At 42.7% G+C, this 13,737-nt stretch overlaps 1 protein-coding gene across 7 annotated transcripts in view; it reads right to left on the bottom strand.

Annotated features, from left to right (window-relative positions):
• The window catches only part of PID1 (phosphotyrosine interaction domain containing 1), a 242,133-nt gene that overhangs the window by 151,839 nt on the left and 76,557 nt on the right, over nucleotides 1-13,737 (bottom strand). The window lies entirely within an intron of this gene.

Genomic DNA, 13,737 nt, shown 5'->3' with positions numbered 1-13,737 from the left:
CACCAGCATTTCTTTGTTTTCAGGGTGGGGTCTGGCTTGCTGGGAAGAATGTCTCAATATTGCTGCTCCACCCTCAGCTTTCAGGCTCCTCTGTACACCTGAGTGAGAGAGTCTCTCATGACACTTCTTCCCTGCCCCTAAATGTTGACTGAAATTTCTTGACACTAGGTGCTTTCTAGGGCATGTCCTGTGTCCTTTAGTCTTGGAAATCATGCTCTCAATGATCTTGACTTTGCTACAAGGGGCCTCTACTGTTCTGGATCCAGGCTGGTTTCCCACCTTTCCCCTAGATGTAGAGGATTTTTTCTTTTCCTCTCCACAATTTACAATGGGTCTTCACCTATGCACAATGGGTCTTCACCTTCAACCACCATTTCTTGACTCCTTCACCTATACCTTCACCTAAGGTAGGATTTGCCATCCTACCTTAGCTGTGAAATCTTATGCTTCTTAGGGATAAGATTGAGGTGAGGCTTTGTGCCTGATAACCACACATCAAGGGAACCTTGCTCTGGCCTCTAGCCTGCCTCTCAATCCCTCTCCTGAGCCCCAGTGGCGGTCAGTTTAGAGAAGCCTGCAAGACAGTGTGACTCCCCCATGGGTATACAGCCACCTTGGGTTCTATACTCTTGTGCTAGCCCATAATTGACCTTTAGAAAATTGTTAATAATTTTAGCTGAATTTTTCTTGCCTTCTTGTATCGCAGGCCATCTTCCTCCCATCCTCTTCCACACGTGAGCCATAACTCATATGTAGTCGCTTTTTGGAGGCCTTATTTTCTGTATATTGCAGGTAGGTTGGATGTACTATGACCCTGGCTCTTTGATGGATTCAAGAGAAGCTATGATTTTATAGACTAGCTGACTTTTTCTTGTTGGTAGGATGAAAGTGATACATCCTAGGCAAAGGCATAAGTCAATTCATATTTTTAATCAGTTAAAAACTAAGTACACTGAAGAATGCTTTGTGTTTGGGAGATACACATATAATGTTGTGAAGTGCATATTAGCATTATCTATCATTTCCAAAGGTCCTTTCCTACAGACCCTATTTCTTTCCATCTCAGATATTTACGGTTTCACCAATGCTGACTACTATCTGACTGTGGTCAGTTTCCTATCTCCCTTCTCAGATACTTCTCCTTAGAGATATATTGGTCCTATCCTCCCTCATAAATAAATGTAGAAACATAAGCCATGAAACTCTGTGGGAGGAACTAGCCAGCAATACAGGCTACACCTTCCAGATGAACTAGACCAACTCCCTCATTTCACTGATGAAGAAAACAAAGCCCAGAGAAGTGAAGATTATGTAAGATTCCGAAGACTGTTTCTCACATTCCCCCAAGGGACTTCATTCAGGCCCTGAGTGTGGCCCCAGGGGCACCTAAACATTCCCATTTGAAATGCTTGGCTCTATGGTGTCAGTAAATACCTTGCTCCTCAGGACCTGGCAGATAAATGTTCTGAACACACAGACATTTATGTCTACACACATTTGGTTTTATTTTCACTTCATTTTTGCTAGACAAAATTCCTCTATAGGACAATGTTTTGGTTGATGCAGGATTGAACACTATCTTGGCAGGTTGGAAGGAAACTTAAAATAATTTTGTGCCCAGGCTTCAAATGGTCAGGAAGGTGACATGCCAGAGCTTTGGCAAGACCAGAGCTTGCTTTGATCAGGGGTCAGTGGAGAGCGCTACGCTGCAGAGTCATCTACAGAGGACCGAGAATTCATTTGCTATACATGATACCTTTAGGAGAGTTTTTTAAAAAGAGCAAAAATTAATCCCCATTGAGGGAGACAGCAACTTTAATATTTTGTTGACTGTCCTCTCAATTATGATCACATCTATAAAGGCTTTTCTGAAACTCCTCACCTCCCAGCCCGGGTAGAATTAACCTCTCTGTCTGCTTTATGCCTGAACCATACCTGTACAATAGTGAGTATTTGCATACCACCTATAACACCTGAATGTACCGTTTACAAGGTTGTCTTTTCTTTGTAACCCTCGTCCCTCACAAAGCACCTGACACAGAGCAGTCACGAAATAAATATTTAATGAATAAACGAATGATTAAGTGAGTAAAGAAAAACAACATAATTGGAATTTAAAAACAAAGCCATCAAACTACACACACGCCCAAATCACCCTGTTCTCATCTTCCTTCACTTCCTTCCATTTCTTGACTCTACACCAGAGCTCACTACCATCAACTAGACTGTTGTGTTCTGAAAATCACCTTGGTAATGATCTCTGGTCCAAGTCCACAACCAGATAACAATCCAGCCTCACGTGTAGGAGGCTGACAGCTCTCGGCCAAAGGAACCATTACTAATGGCCATACTTGGTTCACAGAAATCACACAAATTTCCTTGGAAAGGAAGGGCTCCATGCCTGCAGCCCCTCAAGATCCAACATGTAGGAGATGTAGGCCATCTCTCAGGCCAGTCTCACCAAACTACAACAGCAGAAAAGGCTCATCTCCACCCAGTCCTGGCAGAGATGGCAAACCATTTCAATGAGGAAAATGACCCCCTCTTGAGTAAGAGCCAAAAGGTCCAAACATCTGAAGAGGGGTTTTCTGCTATTCTCCAAATGGTTTAAGAATGGAATTTCCGGGCTTCCCTGGTAGCACAGTGGTTAAGAATCGGCCTGCCAATGCAGGAGGCATGGGTTCGAGCCCTGGTCCAGGAAGATCCCACATGCCGCGGAGCAACTAAGCCCGTGTGCCACAACTACTGAGCCTGTGCTCTAGAGCCTGTGAGCCACAACTACTGAGCCCACGTACCACAACTACTGAAGCCCACTTGCCTAGAGCCCGTGCTCCGCAACAAGAGAAGCCACCGCAATAAATCCGTGCACTGCAAGAAGAGGAGCCCCGCTCACCTCAACTAGAGAAAGCCCATGCACAGCAACGAAGACCCAATGCAGTCAAAAAAAACGAATAAATAAAATAAATTAATAAAAAAAAAAAAAAGAATGGAATTTCCTTTCTTACTCCAGGGAACCCACAAGTAAATGTCAACTATGTTGTCAACGCAGCATATGTAAGAAAACAAGGAAAGAGTAGGAGGAAGAGAGGGAGGGAGAGGACAATTACTTAGGAAAGTCTTAATCGAAAAAATAAAATAGGGGCTTCCCCGGTGGCGCAGTGGTTGAGAATCTGCTTGCCAATGCAGGGGACACGGGTTCCGGCCCTGGTCTGGGAGGATCCCGCATGCCGCGGAGTGGCTGGGCCCGTGAGCCACAACTACTGAGCCTGCGCGTCTGGAGCCTGTGCTCCGCAACGGGAGGGGGGGGGGCGCCGCCGTGGTGGTGGGAGGCCCGCGCACCGTGGTGAGGAGTGGCCCCCACTTGCCGCGGCTGGAGACAGTCCTCGCACAGGAGCGAAGAACCAACACAGCCATAAATAAAATAAATTGTTTTAAAAAATTCAAAAATAAAATAAAATAAAGAAAGGAAAAAAGAAAAGAAAGTGTACTACTTCCCTAGGGCTGGGTGAAAACTGGGTGACTGGAAACAACAGAAATGTATTGTCTAACAGTTCTGGAGTCAAGAAGCCCCAAATCAAGGTGTCAACAGGGCCATGGTCTCCTTGGCAGCTCGGGGGGAGGATCCTTCCCTCCTCCTTCTAGCTTCTGGAGTCTGCTGGAGAGCCCTGGCATTCCTTGGCTGGTAGATGCATCACTCCAGGCACATGGCTGTCTCCTCTGTGTGTCTTCACATCACGTTCCCTCTGTGTATGTCTGTCTCTGAGTCCGAATTTCCCTTTTTTGTAAGGACACCATAGTGGATTAGGTCCCATCCTAATGACCTCAGTTTAACTTGATGACCTCTGCAAAGACCCTATTTCTAAATAAGGTCACATTCTGAAGCAACAGGGATTAGGACTTCCACATGTCTTTTTTGAGGGAGGAGCAGGCACAAGTCAGCCCATAACAGAAAGAGAAGGTACTCACCATGTGGACTCTTCATGGTTTCAAGCTTATCTGGGCACAGATATTTCACTGGCCACTGCCAGTCAGTATTACTTGTTTTCACTGCACCTGAACCCAAGGTAACGCTAAATGCCTCAGGACCAGACAAAGAAACTGGGCAGGACTTGCCCTGGGCTCGTCTTGAGTTCAGTGGATCTCAATCTGAGTCTAAGCTGCACAGTCATGAAAATGCCAGTGGTTCAATAAGCAGCCCTGGCCCCCTGCAGAAGCAATTCTACCCTGTGGTTACTCTATCTTCTAAGAGTTGTTGAAGGCAAACTGCACCTGATACTTGTCAGCTTTCATTACCACCTTGTGCCCTACCTGCCCTGACCTTGCTGGAACTGGAACACAATAAAGAACACATCTCAAACCTGTGCTGGTTTATTCTGACGCTTATTCATTAATCCTCTCATTTGTTAAATCAGAGACTCTGCTGGGTATACAGTGTTGAATAAGACAAGCATGCTTCCTGTATTCATGGAGCTGAACTTCAACCAGGAAGACTGACATTGAGAAAGTAGGAGTTCCCCCATTCCAAATAAAAACCATTCGTCACCTTTCTTCCTATTATTCTAGTCACAAAGTGCTAAGAAAGCCTACAGCTGACACTCCTGGTGCCCTGCCTTTAGCCCTAAGGCCTTCCCACGTCTGGCTGCCCTGTGACTTCACCATCAGTACCTGCTTCTCTCTGCCAGGGGCCTTTCCCAAAGCCACAGAAGCAAGTGCAGTGGATGAACATCGTTGGGAGTCCTCAGTCAGTGAATGACAGAGAGTCAGAGTATAAATACCCCAGCTCCCCATCCCTACAAGTGGTTTAACTCTGAGTTGGGGGTACTTTTTTGTTTTGGTTTGGTTTTAGGCTTGGTTTTTCACATTTCTGAGAACTTCCCGCAGGATTAAGCCTGATGACACAGCTCACTGCCTCCTCTCCTTCCCTGCCCCACCTCCCTGCTCCCCACCAATGTTTCCTGAACTTCCCAAAAGGCTACTTGCACTTAAATCTCAGGGTCTCTTTCTGGAAAAACCCAAACTATTATAAAACCTAATTTCCCTTTAATTCATTTTTATTCAATTCACTAACTATTGATTACAGGCATTCTATTGGTACTTGATAATATTATGAAGTTCATAGTCAGATAAGGGAGAAAAAGCTGAAATACAACCAGCTTAAATACACTGCAGACATACAAATGAAATGTCTATAAGTATATAACAATTAAGTTTGCTGGAATTGGGTTAGGATAGGCTTTATGGAAGAAAGGACAACAGATCTGGGCTGAAAGTAAAGCTGTGTCTCTCAAAGTTTTTTACATAATCAGCTGCCTAAGGAGCTCTTTTCAGACTTTTTTTTTCTCTAATTGCCTCCCTCACCCCCCTGAAATTTTAATAGCACAGGTATATTGTGAATCTGTTTACATTCTATGGTAGAGATATTCCCATTATAACATCTAAGTTTTTTCCCATTCCAAGAACCAATTTTTGCCACCATTGAAAATGCATGAAGTAAAAAGGAGGGGAGGCCGATACAGGTAAAGAAACACCTTGAGAAGTGCCAAAAGATATGAATGTGAATAGCTTACAGAGGCAGAGATAAGTAGTCCAATTTGGTCTGTGATAAATTAAAAATGGCTGCAAATTCTTTGACACCCCTCACCTCAAGAGGAAGGGTCTATGTCCTTCTGGTTCAACCTTTAAGAGACTGGCAGCTTCCAGCTATTGTCTCTTCAACAGTAGGTCTTGGAATCTAGCCACCATGCTATGAGGAAGCTCAAACAGCCCCAAGGAGAGAAACATGCAGACAGGAAACAGCACAACCCAGCTGTGCTCCTAGCCAACAACCAGCACCAACTTGCCAGTCACACAAACAAGCCATCTTGAAGTAGATCCTTTAGCCCTTGTTGAACTGCCTCAGCTGACCCCACAGAGCTCTGTCCAAACTGCAGATTTGTGAGCAAAATAATTGGTCATTATTGATCTACACATCTAATTTTGGAAATGACATGTTACAGAGCAATACATAACTGGAACATGGTGCTTGTAACCACTACTCAAAGCTACCAAATCTCACAGCAAAGTCACTACACATTCACACACCACAATCTTAACCAGGCTTTATTCATTGCTTTTGACTGGGCTGCATACTGAGAAACTCAAGCAAACGCTGGGTAAACAAGTTGGGTAAACAAGCTTAAGTGACTGACTCATTAATATGGTTACAGGTCGTACTTTGCTTGTTAAATATATAATTTTTTAAATTTTAAGTAAGGCTGTTCTTGTTTATGAGTCAATTAGCTTGTCAGTAAAAACTATCACAAGTCTTTGTGAACAACAACATTTTTGTATTTCCAAAAACCAGGAAGATAATAAATATTTTCAAGTAATAAAGAAAATAAGCCACCAGCCCTGAAAGAGTAGTTCAAAACAAGACAGAATCAAGTGGAAAATATTTTCAATTACACACGGTGGGCAAACCTTTTCCACCTTCATCCTGGAGGACAGTAGAATGAGGGATAAAGCAAAGGAGTAAATAAGTGATTCTAATACACTCTCACCTTCATGTTACCTTAATTCCTCTCTGAGGACTCCTGGTCTTAAATTATCTTTTGATCTAAAACAAATAAGACCATTTCTTACCATTGCTTCCATTCACCACCTTCAATCAAATATTGACCTAAACATGGGCCACTCAATATTATGATTCAGAGTTATTTAAAAAGGTATTTTTGCAGGACTAACATGAATAATCATGGTATCACAACTGCATGATACAAATGACACACATTTCATTCATTTCCTCTCTCAGGAAACAGACCCCAGTGGACTTTCCAATTTTTTGTAACCAAAAGGAGCGTTTGGGAAAGATTTTTTCTTCCATAAAATCTCCTGCTAATGCCAGCTGGACTTTTAGGGGGAGAGGGAAATTCTGCGATTGCTTAAGATGGCTTTTACTACCCCGTGCTCACTGCCTTCCATCATGCCCCTCAAGTACAACACAGCTCCCTGCACTTGTTCCAAAAAATAATATCTATCAAAGCTACAAATTCAAAGCAGGTGCATATTTAGCATATAATTTTAGAACAACTTTATATTTCCTTATAAAGTTGCGTTCAGCATGCTCGTAAAATCTGGATTTTTGCAGTTTCGTCCAAAGTTCCTACAACCTTTTTTTTCTTAAAGACAATTAGCAAATTAAATTAAAATCAAGAAGGATAAAAAAACGTGACTCCCACCAGTGAATTGGCTTGGTAAACAACCTTAGGTCCACATCTAAGCATACATTAATTGGTTCCATTTGGCTCAGAGATCCCCTCAGCTCAGAGTCACACACCCAGCAGACTCTGGCCTGGGGACATATGATTTTTAGTTCCTGGATTCAGCGCACATTCCCAATACAGCTTTTGCTATTTGTTGTTTCTATTAGGTAACCAGGTTCTCAAATTCAAAAGCCTACATTCCGGCAAGGTTCAAAAACTTTAGTTGACACTGATAGCACTGATGATATGAACACAAGATCTTTTCCTATAGCATTCATTCTGCAGATAAGCCATGGCTGGCTTCAATAATTCTTGAACGATGTCTGCATCTACTATGTCATCTGTTAATGTTTTACTCAACCCTACCATGAAAAAGAGAAAGGAACTGTAGAAGCCCTAAATACCTAAATACTTCTTTTGTATGACAGACATTTTCACGTGCTTTTTTCCTAATCATGCAATTAGCAAAAGGAAGCAAAATAACCTACTGTGGGCCAGGAGGAATGCGCCAGTGGGTCAAGAATACATTTAAGAAGCTTCACTTCTTCCACGACAGTGAGGGTCACTTGAATTTAAATGTTGGTTCCACCTCTTACTAGATGCATGAACTTGGAAGTTCACATAACCTTCCAAGCTGCAGGCTGCTCATCTGTAGATGGGGACATTTATAGTGCTTACACTTCACTGGGCACAGGTCCTGACTCAGGGCAAGAGCTGGGAAGTTACTCATAATTGCAATGCAAATCATTACATAACTAATGTCATTCATTACTAGGCTTATTTTCTTCTTTCCTTCCTTTGGGTTTGGTTTTTGCTTTTCTCATTTCTCGTTTCTCAATTCTTCATCATGTTACTTTCCTTTCCTTATTGCACTGATTTCAACATTGCTTCTTTTCATCTCTCTGAAACACCAAGTAACCTATTTGCATTAGTGACCTATTTATTGATGGGTGAATTCTGCAGATTGCTGGTTTTGCCCTCTGATAAAAAAAGGATTAACAAGAAAAGATGCTGATTGGACAGGTCAGGGAGAATGACTACCCAATTAAAGCCCTGACATCTTACATCATCATCATTGTCATCATCATCTTGCCTAACATCTACTGAACTGTATTTCAGGTGCTATTTGAGGCGTAATGACTCAGGAAATGCTTAAACCAACTTTGCAGAACTCACAACTGAGGAACAAAGAAGTTTGATAACTTAGCCCACGTGTACCCAAAAGTCAAAATGCCCAAAACTGGGCTCCTTGTCTTCTCCAGGTCCCCTCCAGGAAACTTCTCCTCTCTCCAGGGTACCTATCTCAGCCCCAGCATCAACAAAGAGGTCAAAGAAAGAGATTAGGACTGCATTTTACTTCTCTTTCTTTCTTAAACTACACATCCACTGAATCAGACTACCCAACCAGTTCTTTTTATCAAATCCCTCCACTAGTATGTTTTTATATTATCAGAAGCTAAGGGGAAAAGGCAGAACCTCCCCTACTTGAGGTGGTCCTGAATTTATGTTGTGATTTCCCCCTCGGATTCTCTACCCTCAGGAGAATGACCACAATGTCACAGCGGGGAAGGCCAGCCGTGTGGCTGCTCATGACAGGCCATCTCCTGTGTCCTGTCCCTCCTGGAAGTCATTAGCTCTTGTCTAGCCTAAACCAGTGAGCTGTGATCTCAGAAGTCATCTTGATTAACAGTGGTATATAAAGGTTTTAGCATATTTGCTTCAATTCATTTTTTAAGAAAAAAATAAAGGTAATTCTTTTGTTGGTGATTATCCTATTTTCTCACATTTAATTTTTATTGTTTACCCGTCTTTTTCAGTTACTCAAATCCTCCTTGAAATCATGCCTTAAACTCCATGGTTCATTTTCTATAAGTGGCCAGGATGAAAACATCCCATTCATTTTGCATGTATGTTTGTTAATTACACTCAAGTAAATGTATTTTATTACTTATAAAGGCATTTTGAATTGCCCAAATGGAAATTAATTTTTACCACTTCGGTTTCAAATAGAGCCAAACTATGTGGTCGAGGCTATACGTGCTCTAAAAATTCAGAGGAGGGAAGACTCTCTTATGGTCTGGAGGCATCAGAGAAAGATTCGAAAGAGAAGTGGACCCATCCATGTGCACTGGGCATGAGTGAGGAGAGGGAGGGACGGCAGGACATGTGCACTGACCACGCCAAGAGCCAAGCCAACTCAGGGTGAGGCTCAGTTAGACTTTACACAGACTAAGGCCCCAACCTGAAGCCAGACCCTCTCTGTAAAGATCAGATACAAAAACTTATCTTCTTAACCACTGGCTCATTCACACACTCACCCCTCTGGTTTGCACTGCTTGGAAAGGAGGGTGAAAATTCACTCCCCACTTGGTCCCAAGACCTTCAGTAACTCTTGCCACCCCTGAGCGCAATTCTGCTTCTCCTCAACCTAAGGTTCTCAGCCCCCACCCTATTCACACAAGGAAGGAACACCAGTCCAGAGCTTCCGACAACCCTACGCAAAAGTGGGGCGTGGGGTGGAAAACTGACCCAAGATTGGTTGGTCCTCAAAGACGGAACCTGCAAACTGGGGACCCTCATAGCTCCGATTAGCCCACACCTGGTCTTGAGAAACAGAACTAATTCACTTCCATCTCTTCTATGACATGAGCAGAAATCTGGGCTCCTCACACCCCTGATCTTATGCCCCATGAGGAAAATGCTTCTCACTCAAAGCTACAAAGTCAAACCGTTCAAATGGAGTGATGAACAGGAAACACCAAAGGTAAGTTGGGAGAGACACATGACTCAAAAGGAAGATGAAAGAACAAGACACCCTTAAATTTTTACACCGTTTATATACAGATGATAGCACCCCTTTTAAAAAACCTAACCATTCTCATTACTAATCTATTAAAATGGTATTTTCCCTTTAATGCAACATTATTATAAAACTCAACCATGCAAGATTCCCAGCTTCTTTTTTTTTTTAATTCTCCTAAAAGCAAAGGTTGCTAGATACAAAGTAAATGCCAGATTTTATCTGGCTGTATGAGAACACAGTCTGTTGAGCTGATTTAAGCAAAGGCAGCTGTGTGTATGTCATTTGTTTGTCCTGGACTTAGCCCTGAATGGAGCAGCACAAAGCTACAGAAAAGGCTGACCCCTTCTTGACCACAAGGACCTTTGCTCAGAAACAGCCCAATCTGCCCAGACTCACCTTGTCCCTCTTCTCCTCAAGACAGCCCTTCAGAGGACATGCCCCGCTCACCTCTCTGCCCAGCACAAGCCCAAATAGGCACCAAATACAAGACCCAGGTCAAAGGGTCTGGCTAAGTCTCCTGTAGTTCTAAATAAATGCCGTAATTACATCCACATGCACTTAGTATACAAGTTCCAAATACGAAGTCTCCTTCCTCTTTTAAATCTCTGCTTTATCAGCTTTTACAGAAAGTTCAAATGATCTAATTTTTTCTGGAGTACCATAAAATTATGATTGACGTTTATAAGGATACACCTTAGGCAATGCATGAAACAGAGGTGCCGACTGATTCATCCAAGATTAAATTATCTTCAATGTGATTTTGAGTATTGTAAACATTGCGGTTTATTGGAAATGAGTAATCTTTCAACGTGCATAATCTGTGTGCACAGAGAAGACATTAGATAAATAATTATTGCTCAGTAAATATGTGCTAATATTATGTTTGCAGTGTGACAGAACAAAGCTTTAGCAGAAATAAATGTCAATGTAACTAAGAAAAAGACTTTAAACCTTTTAGCATGGTGGTTCTCAAAATATAGATTCCAGGCCCAGCATGAGCATCACTTGGGAACTCGATGGAATTGCAGGTTCTCATGCCCTAACTCTGGGGATGGAGCCTGGTAATCTGCCTCTAGCAACTTCTCCAGGTGATTCTGATACGCACTAATGTTTGAGAATCACAAGACTAAAGGGAAGCCTCATTAAAGAGACATCTTCTGATGAGGGCCTTGAAGGTCAGGTGAGCTAACAGGATGTTAACAGACCCAAGGACAGGAAGAGAAAGAATCCAGGGGCAGGAAGGAAATCTTATGTCTAGGAACCAGTAGGTGCTCTAGTTTGGCTGGAATACGTGGTACAAAAAGATGCACAGCAAAAGATGATGGTGCAAAAAATAGATATGGGTCAGGTGAGGAAAGACTATACTATATTCTGCCATCCATGCGGAGTCAATGAGAACCTGATGGGAGGGTCTAAGAAGATCAAAGCTACCCATCAGGAAATATTTTTGGGAGTCAGATTTGCTACCACATTATAAAATAACAAATGACAACAGTGAAGCCAAGAACTTACACTGATGCCTTATCTCCAAATATTCCTCTGAGGAAGACATCTCCACTGATAATCAAAAGATATCAATTCATAGATTACAATATCCTTAGCATCTTAATTTTACATTTAGAAGTCCGGAACCATTGAACTGCAATAGGTCAGCTTGGAAATGACACTCTGCTTTATTTATCTTTGCAGACATTACCAGAGATATTTCTCCCCTAAATGATGAAGACGAGAAATATAGCAAGCATCAGCTGTATGAACAGATTACTTTTTATAATGAAAATGAATAACCCTCTGAATGTGCCTAGGGTGAGGAGGCTGAACGCCATAATTAAAAGTAATAAAAGAGCCTCCCTAGAACAAGAGTTAGGTGATTTTAGGAAACGTACTTAAAATCTTAGGTACCTAAAGGCCACTAGTCCACAGCTCCATTTTAAGCATCCAAGTCTCTGACCGTGATCTCTTGTTAGTACCTGTGACCCTCAGCATCTTCAACTAGACAGGAACTTCAACCCACTCATCTGTCATCCGTTCCCTGTGACCCACCCTCTCATGTCCTCTCAGCCTTCCTTACCCAACTAAACATCCAAGGTCACTCATCATAACAATTCCCCTCCATACACCTTTAATGAGCACTTCATCAAATTCCCTTGGAAAACCAACCCTGGTAAAATACCAACTTTCTGCTCAAGCCAAGGCTGCACACACAGAGATGCACATGGCTGGAAAAGCCACACATCCATGCTGGCTGGCCTCACATGCAGCTCATGACCGTGAACCACAAGCAGACAGTTCAGGTCGCTCAGCATTCTCTGCAATTCTTTAATCATCAACTTTCCCCCTCTCTTATATGACTATGTTAACCTCTCCTCTTCTCCATCTTCATCCCCAGCTGAGTGTCCTGCTTCCTACTATGAGTTGAATTGTGTCCTTCAAAAGATATGCTTGAAGTCCTAACCCCTGGAACCTGCAGATGTGACCTTATTTGGAAATAGAGCCTTTGCATATATAATCAAATTAAAATGAGGTTATTCTGGATTAGGGTGATCCCTAAGCCAGTGACCGGTGTCCTTCTAAGAAGAGGGAAATTCAGACCCAGACACACATGGGTCTATGCCATGTGACAATGAAGGCAGAGTTTAGAGTGATATGTACAAGCCAAGGAATGCCAAGGACTGCCAGCAACCACCCAAAGCCAGGGAACAAAGAGGCGTGGAGTGGACTCTCCCTCAGAACCACCGGAAGGAACCAACCCTACTAACACCAGGATTTCAGATTTCTAGCCTCCAGAACTGTGAGAGAATACATTTCTACTGTTTTAAGATTCTGTGGTGGTTAATTTTATGTATCAACATGACTGGACCATGAGGCGCCCAGATATTTGGCCCAGCAATATTCTGGATGTTTCTGTGAGGGTGTTTCTGAAGGAGATGAACATTTGCTCCCAGCACACACCCAGGGAGCTGGACCCAACCCTACTTCACACAAACTTGACCTATGGACTACCTGGGGCCATGCACGGTCAGTGAGGACACATCTTCATGCAATCATTCCAGTGACAGATAAACATGGAGCCGCTGCTCTGTGTGCACCAGGCACGGTGCTTGGCACTAGGAACACAAAAGGAAATAAGAAACCTCAAATGGTTCTAGTTGACTACTGACGACACTGCATGGGTAGACAGTCAAGGGGCAGAAAAGGGAAGGGCACAAAATTACCTGGGCTTGCCTGACCAGTGTTTCTAAAATGTAGGAGAGACCCCTGGGGTACATGAGATGAGATGGGTTTTGGTTAGTACACAGATACAGCATTATACAGCATTCAGTCACCTTGTGAGGCGTTATGCCCACTTCAATTCTCTTTCAAACAATATCAAGGAGAAAGTCTCGGTTTGGTGCCCATGTATCCTGAATACCTTTCTTCCACGCTAATCTTCCTTTTTAGCCCAAAGTGTACTGGCTCCCAGCTCAGAGCCTTCAGAAAGCAATAACTGCTCATTAATTTTTCCCACTTTATTTTTATTGGCCCCATGTATTTATGGCAGTGCTATTGGTTTCCCATGTAAGGCAATGACATAAATATTTCACAACTTGAAGGTTCGTATGTAGGGGACTTACTGTATAATATATTAAAATTCAATGGGGAGGGTATCATTAGCGGAAAATGTCTAAAGAGGCTCCTTAGGGGGCAATAATG

Source organism: Balaenoptera borealis (assembly GCF_965194805.1).
Source record: "Balaenoptera borealis genome assembly, chromosome: 6".
In the NCBI taxonomy this organism is placed as follows: domain Eukaryota; kingdom Metazoa; phylum Chordata; class Mammalia; order Artiodactyla; family Balaenopteridae; genus Balaenoptera; species Balaenoptera borealis.
This window is presented reverse-complemented; position numbering and strand designations above follow the sequence as displayed.